A 12317-nucleotide genomic window follows, 5' to 3' on the forward strand; every position below is an offset into this window, starting at 1 on the left:
CAAACAATTCCAAAATTGTCAGAAGGAAGGAAGACTTCCAAGATATTTTTATGAGGCCAGCATAGCCCTAATTCCAAAACCAGATAAAGACACTACAAAAAAAAAAAAAAAAAGAAAGATAAGAAAATTACAGACCAGTATCTCTGATGAACATAGATACCAAAAACCTCAACAAAATTTTAGCAGATTGGATTCAGCAAAATATTAAACAAAGTATTCACTATGTCCAGGTGTGATTTATCACAGGGATTCTTTCACAAATCAATAAATGTGATACACCACATAAGCAAAATAAAAGATAAAAATCATGATCATCTCAATAGATGCTGAAAAATTATTGACCAAAATCCAACACACATTACTGATAAAAACTCTTAGCAAAGTGGGAATAGAAGGACTATACCTCAACATAATAATGACCATATATCTGCAGCCAACATCATACTCAGTGGGCAAAATCTAAAAGCATTTTCCTCAAGAAAAGGAACAAGACAAGGACGTCTGCTTTCACCACTCTTATTCAACAGCGTCCTGGAATTCTTAACCATAGCAATCAGACAAGAAAAAAACATATAAGGCACACAGATTGGAAAGGAGGAAGTGAAACTGTCATTTTTCACAGATGACATGATATTGTACTTAGAAAAACCTAAATATTCCATGAAGAAACTACTAGATTTAATAAATGAATTCAGAAAAGTAGTAGGATACAAAATTTACATCTAGAAATTGATGGTGTTTTTATACACCAATAATGAGCACACAGAGAAACTAAGAAAACAATCCTTTTAAAATGCCAACAGCATATTTCATATATCTAGAACAAATACTCCAAATGTTTATGTGAAATTAAAAGGACCCCAAAGAGTCACAACAATATGGAAAAGAAGAACAAAGTTGGAGCTATCACAATACTAGATACCATTTTATACTACAAAGCCACTGTGATCAAAATAGCTTGGTACTGGCACAAGAACAGCTGTATAGATCAATGGAACAGAACAGAGAACCCAGACATAGATATTATGTTCATTTAATATTTGACAAAGGTTGCAAAAAAATACAATGGAATAAAAACAGTCATGCAGTATATGGTGCTAGAAAAATTGCACGAATATATGCAAAAGAAAAAAAAGAAAAGAAAGAAAGAAAGAAATTAGACCACCAACTTACATCATACACAAGAATAAACTCAAAATGTATTAGAGACCTAAATGTAAGTTGTGAAACCATAAAAATCCTAGAAGAAAATGTCATCAGCCCTGGCCAGTTTGGCTCAGCAATTGGAGCATCAGCCTGCAGACCAGGGGCACACACCAAAAAAAAAAAAAGAAAATGTCAACAAAATCTCAGACATCACAGGAATCAGAAATTTCACCAATCCATCACCTAGGGCAAGAAATACAAAGGGGAAAAAGAATAGGACTACATCAAACTAAAAAGCTTCTGCACAGCCAAAGAAACCAGTGTCAAAATGAAAAGGGAAACCACTGTATGGGAGAACATATTTGCCAGTGATACATCAGATAAGGTGTTAATATCCAAAATATGTACACATACAACTCAACAAAAGGAAGACAAACAATCTAATTAAAAAATGGGCAAAGGACCTGAATAGACACTTCTCCAAACAGAATATACAAATGGCCAAGAGACATATGAAAAAATGCTCAATGTCACTAATCATCAGAGAGATAAAAATTAAACTGACTATGAGGTATCACCTCACACCTGTCAGAATGGCAGCCATCAATAAATCATCAAACAGGAAGTACTGGAGAGGATATAGAAAAATGGGTACTATAGTATACTGCTGGTAGGAATGCAGACTGGTGCAGCCACTGTGGAAAACAATGTGGTGTTTCCTCAAAAATTTTAAAATGAACCTGTCATTTGACCCAATGATTCCACTTCTAGAAATATATCCCAAGAAGCCCAAAATACCAATTAGAAAGAATATATGTACCCCTATGTTTATAGCAGCACTATTTACAAATGCTAAGATCTGGAAACAGCCCATGTGTCGATTAGTAGATGAGTGTTTAATAAAGCAGTGGTACATATACACAATGGAATAGTATGCAGCTGTAAGAAAGAAAGGTATGTTACCCTTTGAGATGACTTGGAGGGATCTGGAGAGTATTATGCTGCACAAAATAAGCCAATCAGAGAAAAACAAGTATCAGATGACCTTACTTATTTCTGGAATATAATGAAGAAAATAAGCTGTTGACAAAATAAATCCAGAGATATGGAAGGAGGAAACAGACTGACACATCTCAGAAGGAAGGGGGCAGGAAGAGATAAACCAAAAAATGTATACGCATATATGCATAACCAATAGACATAGACAACAGCGTGGTGAAGACAGGGGGGCAGGGGTGTGGGGTGGTGGGTGTCAATGGGGAAAAAAAGGAGGAACATCTGTAATATCTTTAACAATAAAAATTTACAAAATGCTTAAAAGTATTCTAAGGGTTCCCAAGTCTATGAGAGTCCTGCAAAAAGACATGTACCTCAATACTGAGACTTTGATGCTATGCTACCACCCACCGCAGCCCTCTTATCTGGGACCAGTTTTTCCTGTGGTTGACAACAGTCCACCAAGTCTTGTCCACTGATGTGGAACCTCACATTAGAACTATAATGAAGCGTCTTAGGTGGAGTTCCTAGATAACGGAGTGTGAAATGGAGAATTGTGTATGGATGGGCTTTGGGGGAATGCTCTCAGGAGATATACCTGTGAGAAAATACAGAAAACAGGAATAGGCAGAAGGAGAAACTGAAGCCTCAGCCAATTTCGGGGTGCAGAGCTGATTCCGTAATTTGTGAGGCCATGTGCAAAATTAAAATAGGTTTCTTGTTCAAAAGCAGAAAACAGTACCATTAACGATAATGAAGTACAGTCATTCCTTGCCACTACCCGCTTTTACTTTCGCGGCTTCACTCTATCATGGTTTTTTAATATTTGAAAGAAGTCACTGTGGAAAGAAAAGCCAGGGGAACAGGCACAGTGAGGAAAAATAATAAACCCTATTAGGTTCAGAATTCTCTTCCTGTTGTGTAGGAAGTGAAACCCTAGCCCAGGCTACTGTCAGCATCTTTAGTTCCCTGTGGCTTCTCTCTGGAGCTGATAGTACTGAGGCTGGAAGCACTGTAGGTACATGATCAGCTTCGTAGGTGCTGTCTCCTGTGCCAGCACACCAAGCATGCTGCTGAGCTTGTTGATCTTTCTAGGGTGGCTGAGACTTCAGTCTCCTCATGCACCAGGGCCTCTATTTGATCCACAGTGTAGTCAAAGTCGGCTGTATCCAGGTCTACCCTCAGATCGGGGTGGCACCAGTTTCCAGGCACCACAATTAATCACAAAACTACTTCTCACAGCCCCAGTGGGCCCAGCATAGCAGTCACATCCTCAGCCCCCAGCACCTTATAGAGCTGGACCACAACTGCAGGCTCAGCTGTGATTTCCTTGTACTCAGTGTGGGGTCCAGAGACACCTACTATTCTAGGACATTTGAGTTCCCATCCACTGTTTATTCACTGTCTCAGGCAGTGGTCAACCCACATGAGGCTCAACTCAGGGGTATCATAGTAGCTGTCTGCGAAGGTGACTCAATGCTTCAGGGTGCCCACCAACTCCTGCAGCCTCTCCTCTAATTCAGGCCCAGGAATGAACTTTTGCTTCATCTTAAGCCTTCTGCCATACTACCTTAAAGCTGAAGTGTCTCCCTCTCACTGGACCTGGAGATGAGGGATGAGAGCCCAGGCCACACCCATGAGGAATGCCTGGAACAGTTTCTGGCCCTGGACTGTGTCCCAGTTCTACCCACTCAGCCAGTTCCAGTGTGAGCAGCCATATTAGGCCTGATATAGTAGTGTCCTGGCCAGGCTGGTCAGAAAATTCTGCTAGGTTTTAAGGGGCTGGGACCTCTGCAGTGGGCTGGAAGCGAGGCCATTCCCCTGTGCTTTAATCTTTATCCCTGACCTTTCCCAGCTCAAGGTCTGTATTTTGCATCTCTATCCCTTTTGAGGAGCCACACATTTGGATAAAGCAGTTTTTTTGTGGCCCAGGGCAACTCTAGTGTGGAATGCAGCTACTGTGGCTATCAGCTATCCATTTTCCTAGGAGCTGGGGGTAGGTATATGGTCCTCAAGAAGGGGATATGGCTACCACATCACATAACTCATTACATTAAGGTAGGCTGCCCAGCATAGGTGGTTTTGAAGTGTGAAGTAAGCTTTCCTTCCACTTTGATAAACTCTCATAAGAGAGTACCAAAGAATTATGCTTTGGCCCCATGATTTTAATATTTATATTGTAATCATCTTTTTGTTTTCACCCTTCCACACATTCCCACATATATGTGCAGCCACCTAGACATGATTTTATGCCAGATTATCTACTGTTCTACCACTGTTCTTGATCCCAGAGGTATAAAATTATCCCAGGAATTCTATTGAGTATCTACAAATCAGGTTCCTTTCTATGTGCTAAGTGCCTGTGTATATCTGCATCTCAAACTTGGACATGCTAGTCCTACCCTTTTACTTAGATTTGGTAGTTTATTTGCATTACAACAAGCTGGTATTTGACCCTCAATCTTTGAAATTTTTGCCATAGAAGCTGATGGTTCAGTTTCTTGTTGAGCCAAATCTTAAAGATGATAAAAAAATCCATGCCTGGTATTTTTTGTTTTCAGCTATATTTATGTTATCAAGAATCTCATGTATAACAAATGTCTAATTTTCTTTATAGGGTAAAATTTACTCACTTATTAGTTAATTTAGCAAATATTTATTGAGCTATTATTTATCAGACAATGTAGAATATAGAGTCTCTGTCCTCATGGAACTTCTGGCTCAGTCAGGGAAACAGATGATAAATAACAACAATGAAAAAAAGAACTTATATATAACATTGAATTATAGTGGATAAGTACAAGAAAGTAAATTATTGTGATAGAAGGTAATTAGGAGGGATCTGCTTTTATAACTCACCTTGTAGATCACTTTATTCTGGAGCTATCTACCTCTTACAGAAAGAAAAGAAAGGCTAGGCAAGGTTTTATTTTTATTTATTTATCTATTCTTATACACCAATTTCTGTTTATTGTTGATAGAAGGCTACTCATGAAGGGTTGTTAATTTCTTGCTCATAGAAATTGTCCAGTGAAGGGCTGAGCATGTTCCTGCAGCCAGATGAGGTCCTCAGTGGAGAATTTCGGGGTTCCCAGTAAGGTGGGTAGGCATGAATGGGAACACAGTGCCATGGTAATGCTATTTTTTTAAAGGGACATTTTCATGGGGTTTAAAACATTTTCAAGGGATTTAAAAGTAAAGATGAGTTGTGTCCATCACACTTAGAATCCTCTTTACAGCAATGGTCTAGAAATAGCTCAGAGGGGAGTTCACACCCTTAGTCGTCATACAGCATGTTCAGCTCTCTCAGTTGGCCTAAATCTCCTGTTTCAAAACTGACAGAACAGTGTAAATGCCTGCAGAAATTTCAGATTTTTGGATGCATTTATTTTTCTAAAATTCTTTTTATATAAAATCAGGATAGCTCCCTCTACTTTTAGACTTTGGTTGGCCACCCAAATATATCCTTCAAAATTAGACCCATTTCTTAAATATGTCTGGAGCAGTGTCAAGAAAGCATCTATCTGAAGCCAAGGTTACTGCATTTTTGAAGGCTTACACAAAAAAATGTCTCTAAGGATTTCAGCTATTTTGAGGCAATATTTCTGGGGATAAAACTTGTATCCAGGCTGATATTTTCCATCCTAGATTTTCTACCTGCTGTGATGTAGAATGGCCAAGATATGAAATGTCTAATGTCAGGGTTATAGCACAACTTTACTAGCCTCCAAGGGCTTGTTTCTCACAGCCATTGTTTCGAACGCCAGATGATCTAAGAAGATCATGGAAACCTGGCACCTCAATGCTTTTTTTGGCTAACATCACCAAAAAAAATTATCACTGTTTTTGGAAATTCTTACCCAGAGAATAAAATAGTAGTACCAGCAATTATGTTTGCTTGTTTGTTTTTGTTTTTATTTTTTATTTTTTTTCTCTTTTGGGGGAAAGGTTGGAGATAGAGGGATGATGAACGCTATGATTTTATTGTAGCTGCCTCACATGACCAGTGTTAGGACAACAAAAGGCTATTTCATTCCTATGTCTGTGATTCTTATAAAGTTGTAAATCAAGAGGATTCCACTAATTTGGTGAGATGCAATGAACTTGTGCTTCCTGTTGGATTCAACACAGCTTGAATTTCTGGTAACTCCTTGCCCATTATCCTGTTGAGAGCACAGCATTAGGGCAACCCAAATGCTACCTTTCTGCCATACCACTATTCTGGGAATAGCAATGTATTCCCAGCTTCTCAATCCATGGTACACATGCCCTTCACTGTAGCCAGCCACCAATCTGAATCTTTTTCTTAGCTAAAAATGCTAGCACTAATTCTACATCTTCCATAAGTCCCTTTTGATTCCCCTTCTTTCCTCATGGGCAGTCTAATACCTGCCCTGAACTTGCCTTAATTTTTTTTTAAGTTGCTTTGTCTGTTTATTTTGTCAAGTGGTCTCTTCCAATCAGTGTATAAACAAAGACCCATGTCCAGTTTCCCAGTATGCCATTCTAATGGTTAGTGTAGTACTTTTTACCCAAAGGATACAAAAGAAGTTTCTATGGACATCGTTAGTCAGGGAGAGTTGGACTTCTTTTCTGCTAAGGCTTCATCAATTGGATGCTAATGCTTCATAAAGCAGAGTTAACTTTCTACACAGCTATGTGCTAGGGCACCTGGAAAGCCTAGTGTTCAGTTTCAGTAGATATGTCAGTTTTGGTTATGATTGCCCACCATGTTTCTCCTTTCTAACAACACCCTGAGTGAATTCCTTCTAAGGAATTGCCCATCTTCTCTGGTATGTCTTCCTGGAATTAGTGGAAATCTAGCCACTTCCTTTCCCTCCATGGAAGTAGATGAAGTACCTGAAGTCCGCCCCTCCAGTTTGTTCTTCCCACTGTCTCAGAACAAATCAAGGAGCAGGCCAGGAATCTGACTTGAGCCAGACTCTCACTTCTGGCATGCTGACTCTAACAGAGATGCACCCACAGGAAAAAATTCTAGAATTTATTCATTACAAAGGCATACAAATGAGGTGATCAATTAATTTCTGAGTCTCCATGTCTTTCCCTACACCCTACTCTAGGTCCTGTTTTGTTTCCATTTAATTCTCTAGTCTTCCATTCAGGCTGTGAGTTACATGATATCCCTCCAATAAACTCCTGCTCTTGTCTTAGACATAAATTAAACATAATTCCTTTTAGTTACTTGCAAGCAAAAATTCTTAATGTACACTTTTTTTTTTAATTAATGATTTTCTTTTTTTTAATCCTCACCCAGGACATTTTATTGTTTGTTGTTGTTGTTGTTGTTGTTGTTCATATAGATTGGGGGGAAGAGAGAGAGAAAGAAACATCGATGTGAAAAGGACACATTGAGTGGTTGCCACCTGCATGACTCAACCAGGGCCAGGGACAAACTGCAACTGAGGTACATGCCCTTAACGGGGGCCGAACTCGGATCTCTCTGGACCGCAGGCTGACGCTCTAACTGCTGAGCAAAACCGGCCAGGGCTCACTTTTTTTCTTAATTGATAAATTGGCTATGTTCTCTTTCAGATTCGTTTTCTAAAATTATTTCTTAACAGTTATTTTGAGCAGGAAAAAAAACATAAGATATTTTGAACTTTGTAAATAATTAAATAATTGATTAAAACTGGAAATAAACACAGATACTCAATGAGCAATGAGCAGAGACTATGAAAGTATCTCTTTTTTTGGCTAATACTCACTCGAGGTATTTTTCTATTAACTTTTAGATAGAGTGGAAGGGAGGGAGGGAAAGAGAGAGAGAGATAAACATTGATGTGAGAGAGACACATCAATTGATTGCCTCCTATATGATCCCGACCGGGGCCAGGGATAGAACCTGCAATCCAGCAGGTACCTGTCCTTGATTAGGAATCAAACTCACAACTCTTTAGTCTGCAGGCCAGGGCTGAAAGTGTTTTTTTTTTAATCCTTACCCAAGGATATTTTCCCATTGATCTTTAGATAGATTGGGAGGGAGAGACAGAGGGGTTGAAACATCAACGTGAAAGAGACATATAAATTTATTGCCTCCTGCACAACCCCAACCAGCACTGGGGACTGAACTGCAACTGAGATACCTGCCCTTGACCAGAACTAAACCTGAGACTCTTCGGTCTACAGGCCAATGCTCTAACCACTGAGAAAACCTGACAGGGCCTGAAAGTGTATCTTTTTTAATTGAAAAAAAATTTTTTCTTTCTTTATTTTACAGAGAGAGAAAGTGAGAGGGAGAGAGAGAAAGAAACATTGATGAGAGAGAATATTGATTGGTTGCCTCTTGCATGCCCCCAACTGGGGATCATGCCCACAACCTGGGCATGTGTTCTGACCCAGAATTGAACTGGCAACCTCCTGGTGCATGGGTTGACACTCAACCAGCCAGACATGTATGTCCTTTTTTAAAAAGTTCTTTTAAATTCTCACCTGAGAATACACACACACACACACACACACACACATATATATATATATATATATATATTTTTTTTTAGAGAGAGAGAGAGAGAGAGAGAGAGAGAGAGAGCAAAACATCAATGTGAGAGAGAAACATGGATCAGCTGCCTCCCCTATGTTCCCTGAAGGGGACTGGATCCGTGACGTAGGTATGTGTCCTTAGTGGAAATCTAACCCACAACATTTGGAGCATGGGACAATGCTCCCACCAATTGAGCCACCTGGCCAGGGCAAGTCTCTTGATAACACTTTATGTATTGCTTGGTGAGCCCAAGCCACCATAGTACCACATAGTTAGTCATCTTGGTCAGCACCCTGAGTTTCTGGTAGCAAAGGAAGGAAAGATACTGACTTTTTCCAACACTGGGGTTATTTAGTGGGTGGAGATAGAGAGACTGAGACTCAGATGGAGGTTTTGAATAATTTTTGCAAGGGCCTATTTTAAGGATAAAGCAGTAAAAGTAAGTTTCATTACATTTCTCATCTCTATTCGGGGTTCCTTTGATAGATAGGTTCCTTGAAAACAGGGCTCCATGTCGAGAGATGATAACCAAGAAACAGAGCATTCCACTGGGAAAATGTCCTTATTTGTGCTTTATGAAATCTTGTTTTGACCCAAGCTTTGAGTGCAAAGCTGGTTACTAGCCTAGTTCTCAGCACTGCTCAGAGGTTTGTTTTAAACATTTACTCCCTAACCAGGCTGCTTCCATAGATCTCCTAACCCCATTTCCTTCCAAGATTCCTAGTTCTGCTTTAGAAGTTGGTCTTGTCTAAAGGTGAATTGTTTCACCTCTCAGGAAAACACCAAAAGATTCCCCCTGACCCTTATTTTCCAGGAAATACAGCAGGACCTAGAAAGTCATTGTCAGAGTTATCTTCCAAAACTCAGGTGCTGAGGTGTTGGCAAAGGTTAGAGCTGACAGAGAATGTCACTAGATAAAGAATGAGGTGGAGGGGGTACAAGGCAGGATCAGGGTCCATAATTGGCTAGTTAGCTGCCCCTCAAAAAACCTTAAACAAGAACAGTAACAGCAACAACCATAAAACAAAGACCTGATTTGTAGCATTTGCCAACTTTTATGGTGCAAATATTCCTACCACTGCACGTTGGTCTGTTTCAAGCTCACAAAATTTCTGAGTACTTAGCAACTGACTACCCAAGTATCATGAACTCAACTTTGCTCAAGAATTTTGCAATTGCATCCTGCTGGTGTGGCTCAGTGGACTGAACATTATCTCATGCACCAAGCAGTCACTGGTTTGATTCCTGGTCAGGGCACATGCTTGGGTTGTGGGCTTGATCCCTCGTAGGGGCGTAGGAGGCAGCCAATTGGTGATTCTCTCTCATCAATATTTCTATTCTCTTTCCCTCACTCTTTTTCTCTCTCTAAAACTCAATAAATACATATTTTTTAAAAAATATCTTGCAATTGGAAGAATTTCAATTATAAGATAAATGAAACATAAAAAATGCAATTTAAACTCTTTCCTAAGTGACATGGAAAAGGGAGAACAATGTCCCCTCTCTGGGTGATGGGGAAACTGTGAAACAGGGACAAATTAGAGCTAGAGAGATGAGAAAAATGAGCCAGGAAAGTGCTAGAAGGTAGAATACTATAATTAGTAATATAGTTGTCTGAACATATTATTTTAAGCATTTACTAAGTTCCCTGAGTAATGCTTAGCACTGTATTCACTGACTAATTTGATCTCAAAACAACTATAGGAAGTTGTTACTATTATTATCATGTTGAGGAGTGAGGAAAATAATTTTGGATATTTTTAAGTCTTACCATCTTCACTGTGCACCCACTTCTCTGGTCTAAAAAACTCCAATCAGGTATCAGAACTCAGCTTTATTCCTCTTATAGGAGTGCTTTCTGACTGCCTTAGACTGGTGTATGTATTCAGCTTATAGTCCTTGAGTGAATAGGATTCATGAAAGAATGATCTAAAATCTAGAGAAATTGACCTTTAGTTTATCCAGGCAGAAAGACTGGGAAATTTTGCTTTTATTTTATTAATTTTCATCAGTAAAGGTCCTGCTTTTGGACATTTCAATATGAGTTTCAGGCTAAGATACAGGTTGATGATGGGTTTTAAGCCCCCAAGAGTTGTGCCTGGCCACCAATTTTGAATTCAAGTTCTCAGCATGACAATGCCTTTAGAGTGGTATGGAAAATTACAGACTTGAGGGAAGTAGATCTAGGAATGGAGTAGGAACAAAAACAAAAAAAATAAATAGATAAGATAATAGGCCAGTGGGTGGGTGGATGGGTGGGTAGATGGATAGAGTGGATGAATGGATAACAGTCATGGTTCCTGCCTTTGTGGTGTTTTTAGGTTTGTAATGGAGACTGAATTTAAGAATCATGAAAATAAAACACCACCAACAAGAGGGATAAGAAAACAAAAACAAAACCCTAAAACTCCAAATTTCAACATCAAAACACTCTAAAGCAACACAAAAGCATGATAGCGATGTAGATACTGAACTGTGATTTTTATACTAATATAATGAAAATAAAAATGTTTGCACACAAGCACATTTTTCTTCTGTTTCCAATTGTGTTAGTTTGAGGGGTGTTTTGGACCAAGAAGGTGCCAGGCTACATAGGATGAGTCTTTGAGGCATATGTTTGGGGATGGGACAGTGTCTATCAGGAGCGGCTGTCCAGTGGGGCAGTGAGACCTCCATATACTTTCTCACAGAAGATCAAGAGAGTTCAGTAGAGACATAAATCCTGTGTGTTGAGAGGCAGCAAGATTGAGCTGCTGTTTTCTGTTAATGTTTTTGCAAAATGTGTACATCATTGACCAAATTATCAACAGAGAAGAGAGGTGTGAGTGTGCATGTTTGTGAGTTTGCATGTGTGCCTTGGTAGAAATAATGGCTTTTTAATACTTTATTTCCTACTTTTGTTTATGTTCAAATGTCACATTTTTATTTTCATTGTCTCTCAGCTACTTTTTACTCTTGTTATAAGTGAACCCCAATTCAAAAACAACATTTACCTGATATTAATATTTTAACCAATAAAAAAAAATTATGTGAGCAGAGGGTACTGGACACATCATTGGTTTCTAATCCTGAATTCAAACTTACCTGCTTTAAAGTGTCTTTGGCCTAACCACTTTCAAATAACTTTCTCTGCCTGCTCTGCCTGTATATTGTTTCCAAAATACCATGAAAAAGTTTTCTCATTGTATTTCAAAACGAAAAATGTTCCATCTACATCTGGAAATACTAAAAATGTGCTTTCTTACAGTATTTTTTTTTTTTTTACTAGGTATGGACAAGGTTTTGACCCTTATTATTAGAACTCAAATCCAGATGGAGTTTGGTAAGGTTCTAATCATAGGAGGGGTACTCTTTTTTGAAGATTTGTACATCTTTAGGGGAATTTATACTTTAAAGAAGTTATCATTTGTGGGAGGTCCATTATAAAGATTTTAAATAATTTGGGGGAATTTCTCTTTCTTTGAAGATGTCTATAATTCAGTGAAAACATTTGCCAACTGAGATGGTCACATTTCCCTACTACAAAAACTTTTTCTTAGAAAATGGATCAAATCCTTCTTTTAATATATTGGCTGTAAGTAGGTGTAAGAGTTTGTACCCCATTTCTTTTCTAATATTGGAAACACTGTAAAGAACATTCTTGTGTTTGAATGCAAGTAAGAAATAAAGTGGT

At 38.7% G+C, this 12317-nt stretch overlaps 1 pseudogene; it reads right to left on the minus strand.

The window, feature by feature from the left end:
- Positions 1 to 3078: 3078 nt before the first annotated feature.
- LOC118619187 lies at positions 3079 to 5894 on the minus strand (annotated as a pseudogene).
- Between the last annotated feature and the right edge of the window lie 6423 nt (positions 5895 to 12317).

Source organism: Molossus molossus, unplaced genomic scaffold, assembly GCF_014108415.1.
Source record: "Molossus molossus isolate mMolMol1 unplaced genomic scaffold, mMolMol1.p scaffold_m16_p_6, whole genome shotgun sequence".
NCBI classification, from domain to species: domain Eukaryota; kingdom Metazoa; phylum Chordata; class Mammalia; order Chiroptera; family Molossidae; genus Molossus; species Molossus molossus.